Source organism: Humulus lupulus, chromosome 7, assembly GCF_963169125.1.
Source record: "Humulus lupulus chromosome 7, drHumLupu1.1, whole genome shotgun sequence".
Lineage (NCBI taxonomy): Eukaryota > Viridiplantae > Streptophyta > Magnoliopsida > Rosales > Cannabaceae > Humulus > Humulus lupulus.
The window spans coordinates 95,916,691-95,922,784 of NC_084799.1; positions in this window are offsets into that span (position 1 = coordinate 95,916,691).

The following is a 6,094-nucleotide window of genomic DNA, read 5'->3' on the forward strand; positions in this document are numbered from 1 at the left end:
TGCGTTCAGAAGGAAAGAAGGACAAGAATAAGTTTTGTCGTTTCCATAATGATTATGAGCACAACACAAACAACTGCAAACAATTGAAGGATGAGATAGAGTTTCTTCTCCGATCAGGAAAACTCTCGAGGTACCGAGTCAAGACCGAAACCCCGAGCAGGAATCCAGAATTTCGAAGGCAAAGGAGTCCACCACTGAAGCCAATGGCCGTAGACTTCACACTGGATACCATATGTGGGGACCCACATAGCAGGCAACAGTAACAATGCTCAGGAGCGATATGCAAGGACCATCAGACATGAGGTAGGGGAGTCTTCCCAATGCATGGCAATCGAGGAGTAGTCTCCAAAAAATCCGAAGTATGAAAGTGAAACTCTCACTTTTACCGAGTATGACGCTAGGCACGTGAGGTACCCCCACAATGACCCTCTGGTCCTTACCATTCAAATCGCCAATGCTCGAGTGAAGAGATTCTTGGTGGATACGGGAAGCTTAGTAGATATCATCTACAAATCATCATGCAAGAAGATGAAGCTCACGGTCAAGGACCTGACACCGTGTTCCCAAATGATATATGGGTTTACAGGAGAATGCCTAGCACCAGTAGGAACTATCAGACTACTGGCCACGGTGGGGGATGCCCCCAGGCACGAGACTCTGATGAGAGAGTTCCTGGTGGTAGATTGCCCATCGGCTTACAATGTAGTGCTCAGGAGACCCCTCCTGATGGTGTTACACGCAGCAGTATCTATCTGGCATCTATCTTTGAAGTTCCCCACAAGCGCAGGGCAAGGATGCGTACATGGTAACCAAAGGGAGGCACGAGAATGTTATAATGCGTCAGTGGTCAAGGAAAAGAAAGGACCATGCATAAACAACATGGTAGTAACCGATGAGGTTGTCAACATGGAAGTTGACGTTAAAAGAAACACTCTACTTGAGTCGAGGGCTCCTTTTAACGAAGATTTGTTATTATAGCAAGTTTCCCACAGCGAGGGAAATGACATCGATCCTCGTTTTGGGGATGATGTCATGGGGGTAGGACCAGTCGAAGATCTTGACGAAGTCCTACTAGATGAGGAGGAACCGACTTGAGTAATTAAAGTTGGGAATGAGCTAAAGGTGGAAATTAAGGCACGGTTGGTAGAATTTTTGAAGAAGAACCAGGACGTCTTTGCCTTGTCACATAAGGACATGGTTGGAATTTCTCCATCCATGAGAAGCCATGTCCTCAATGTGGACAACAACTACCCACCAGTGCAACAAAAGAGGAGATTTCTTGACAAAGACCGATCTCAAGCCCTGAAGGAGGAGGTCGACCGGCTCAAGGAAAACGGTTTTATAAGGGAGGCCTACTACCCAGATTGGGTATCGAACCCCATGCTGGTCCCAAAGCTAAACGAGAAGTGGAGAACCTGCGTGGACTTCACAGATCTGAACAAGGCTTGCCCCAAATACTGCTTCCCACTACCCATAATAGACCAACTGGTCGATGCACCTGCAGGACATGAAATACTCTCATTCATGGGTGTGTATTCTTGGTATAATCAAATAAGTATGCACCCTCCCGACGAGGAACATACCAGTTTCTGGATGGACAAGGGATTGTACTGTTATAAGGTGATTCCATTCGGCTTAAAGAACGTAGGAGCCATCTACCAGCATTTAGTGAATGGCACATTCTGAGACTTGGTCGGCAAAAATATGGAGGTATACGTCGATGACATGTTGGTCAAGTCCAAAGAAGTTGGAGGGCATGTTCGAGACTTGGAGGAATGCTTTGCAATACTTAGAAAGTATAGCATGAAGTTAAACCCTCTTAAGTGCTCATTTGGAGTTGGTTCTGGTAAGTTTCTCGGATACATAGTCAATTCACATGGAATCGAGGCTAACCTCGAGAAGATCAAAGCATTGATTGACATGTAGTCACCTACCACGATCAAAGAAGTGCAAAGCTTAACTAGGAGAGTAGCTACCCTCAGTAGGTTCATATCAAAGTCTACGGACAAGTGTGTCCCTTTCTTTAACTTACTGAGGGGCAACAAGAAGATCAAATGGACCGAGGAATGTGAAAAAGCTTTACAAGCCTTGAAGGAACATCTCGCTCAACCTCATGTCCTAGCGAAGCCAATATATGGTGAAGTACTATTCATCTATTTGGCAATCACCAAGCATGAAATTAGCGATGCTTGGTAAAAGAAGAGAACAAGGTACAACACCCTGTGTACTATATCAGTAAAAGGCTAGTAGGTGCGGAGTCTAGGTATCCCCCTCTTGAAAAGCTAGCCTACTATTTAGTAATCGCCTCTCGAAAGCTGCGTCCATATTTTCAAGCTCACTTAATTCGAGTCCTGACCGATCAACCACTGAGACAAGTTCTTCAGAAACCGGAGGCCTCGGGACAATTACTCAAATGGGGAGTGGAACTAGGACAGTTTGATATCACTTATCATTTGAGGACGGCAATAAAATGACAATAATGGGTATAATTCATAGTCGAAGGCACCAACCTTGAAGACCCTTCCTACCAGAATGGAGATACTGAGAAGGAAGGAGAAACTCCTATATGGAAGCTATATGTTGATGGAGCATCCAATGAACACAACTCAGGCACAGGAATCATATTAATCACTCTGGAGAATCATTGAATCCATTGCGCTCTCAGATTTGGATTCAACGCTTCAAACAGCGAGGTTGAGTACAAGGCATTATTAGTAGGATTACGCTTGTCTCGAGATGTGCATGCACAGTCCCTGGAGATATTCAGCTATTCCTAGCTAGTGGTCTACCAGGTACTGGGGAAGTATCAAGCCAAGGAACTTAGGATGGTGCAATACCTGAACAAGGTGAAGGACTTGTTGGCGTAGTTCAAGAAATACTCAATTATACAAGTCCCGGGGGAGCGAAATTCCAATGTTGATCCCTTAGCTAATCTTGCTAGTGCCAAAGATGCGCACACCCTGAATGTCGTTCCAGTCGAATACTTGGCGGAAAGAAGCATAACCGAACAGGAGGCACTACCTGTTGAGTTAGGAGATACATGGATGACCCCTATTATTAGCTATCTCAACCAAGGAGTAGTACCCAATGATCGAAATAAAGCAAGGAAGTTGGTGAGACAAGTTGCATGATATGTGATAGTCAAAGGGGTCCTATACTGACGAGGGTACTCCCTACCACTACTAAGGTGTGTTACACCCGACCAGTCAAAGTTGTTAATGATCGAGGTACATGAGGGGTTTTGTGGAGATCAAGCTGGGGGGCAGAGCCTATCAAAGAAAATCATAAGAAAAGGATACTTTTGGCCGACAATGAATGAAGACTTGACAGAGTATGTCAGAAGATGCCACAAGTGTCAGATGTTCTCCAAGATACCTCGAGCGGCACCTAACGAATTAACACAAATACAAAGCCCTTGGCCCTTCACTGTATGGGGGATCGACTTGATCGGAAAGCTACCTACGGGAAGCGGAGGAGTCAAATTTGTTGTTGTATCCATGGACTACTTCACCAAGTGAACTGAAGCAGAACTGCTCGCCACCATAACCTCGAAGAAAGTCTTATACTTTGTGGTGAAGAATATCATATGTCAATTTTTCCTACCAAGGAAGATAGTCTCAGACAATGGGACTCAATTCAACAGTGATATGTTCACCAACTTTTGCACGAGCCATGAAATCACAAAGAGCTTTTCCTTAGTTGCACACCCCCAAGCCAGCGAACAAGACTATCAAAGACACTCTGAAGAAGCGCCTTGAACAAGCCAAAGGAGCCTGGCCAAAATTACTTCTGGAGGTCCTATGGTCACATCGAACGACGGTACGAATAGTGACAGAGCATACGCCATTCTCTTTAGCATTTGGGTATGACGCCATGTTACCAGTTGAACTCACTCCCCCATCGCGTAGATGGGAGACATACAATCAGGGGAGGAACCATTAACTGATAGAATAGTCGCTCAATTTAATCAAAAAAGACGAGAAAAGGTAAGTCTTAGAGTAGCAGCACATCAACAAAAAATGGCCAGATACTTCAACTCTAGAGTGAAAGATCGAAAATTCCAGGTTGGGGACTTAGTACTCAGGAGGGTGTTCCTAAACACTAAGGACACTATAGCAGGGGTACGAGGACCTAATTGGGAAGGGTCATACCTTGGGGAGGAGTTAATCCCACCAGGGACGTACAAGATAGCTTGGATGAATGGAGAGCTAATCAAAAACTACTAGAATGGTGAACACCTCCGCCGGTACTATCAGTGAAGTTGTTCAGCAGCAACACAAGTTTTAATTTGACAATGTAGTATTTTTCAAATTATCTATGTAACAGCTGTTGTGCTTTAATGAATGAATTTAATTTCTTAAGTTTCACTTAATTCTTTAAATTTATTTCAACGAGGGACTTGTCCTTTAGACCTGTCAACCCCATCGGATAATGTTCGATTCTGGTCCTTGAGGGACCTATTGACCCATAAGATCCAAACAAGAGACTGGTCTGAGGACCTTGTCGCCAAAATATGGATCATGTTCGATGTTGGTTCTTGAGGAGCCTATCAACCCATACGATCCAAACAAGAGACGGGTCCTAGGACCTTGTCGCCAAAATATGGATCATGTTCGATCTTAGTTCTTGAGGAGCCTATCGACCCATACAATCCAAACGAGAGACAGGTCCTAGGAAATTTTCGCCAAAATATGGATCATGTTCGATCTTGGTTCTTAAGGAGCCTATCGACCCATACAATCCAAACGAGAGACAGGTCCTAGGACCTTGTCGCCAAATTATGGATCATGTTCAATCTTGGTTCTTGAGGAGCCTATCGACCCATACAATCCAAACGAGAGATAGGTCCTAGGACCTTGTCCCAAAAATATGGATCATGTTCGATCTTGGTTCTTGAGGAATCTATCGATCAATACGACCTAAACGAGAGACAGGTCCTAGGACCTTGTCGCCAAAATATGGATCATGTTCGATCTTGGTTCTTGAGGAGCCTATCGACCCATATGATCCAAACGAGAGACAGGTCCTAGGACCTTGTCGCCAGATTATGGATCTTGTTCGATCTTGGTTCTTGAGGAGCTTATCGACCCATACGATTCAAAGAAGAGATTGGTCCTAGGACCTTTTCACTAAATCTATTGATCGCGTTCGATCCTGGTTCTTGAGGAACCTATCGACCCATAGATCAACAAAAGAGACTGGTCTGAGGACCAGTCGCCATTATTTGATCACGTTCGATCCTGATTCTTGAGGAACCTATCAACCCATACGATCAAAAAACAAGAGGTTGGTCCGAAGACCAGTCGCCATCATCGGATCATAATCGAATCTGGTCCTTAAGGGACCGATCGATAATTTGATTTAAGACTCGTTACAGGCTCGATTAGCCCATCTAGACCCGGTTGGTCCAACTTAGACACTTCCGTCTACAATCATTATAACAAGTACACTAGAGATTACGTAGATTGTGATCGACACTTGCTTCACAATTTGCATCTGTGTATAGGTATCATTACTACTGAGTATGAAACCATCACCCGACTACCAATGAGGGACAAGCATTTGTTGCTTGCATCATTGGATGAAAAGGATAGTACTATGTGTCTAACGCTCGAAGCAAGGCATGGTCAAGTAGCAAGCGACCAAGGCTTTTAAAACCCATGATCACTTGGGGGCATATAGTACATACCGATCAGGGTATACACAAGCAATGAGGGTGTGACCTTAAGTACTAAGCAAGCTCAAGTTTTTCTAGGACATTTTTTCAACATATTTTTCAAATGTGAAAAAACAAAAACAAAAAAGGCATTGGTGAGGAGACTCCTAGCCATGTCCCTTATAGGGTGGTCGGCCTATCACCCATGAGGTGGTTAACCTGACTTGTTTTGCTCATGGTACTTGGTGAAGTATCATACTACTCACATTACCATGGTTGTTAGCATGAAAAACATAAGAGAGTAAGGTTAGTATGGCATGTGAAATACATGTTTTCAGAGTATACTAATACCCGAACCAATGAGGGTTATAAGTTGATATACTTAGTAAGCATTGGAAATTAAAAATTTTCAATCAATACACTGAGTACTCATAACAA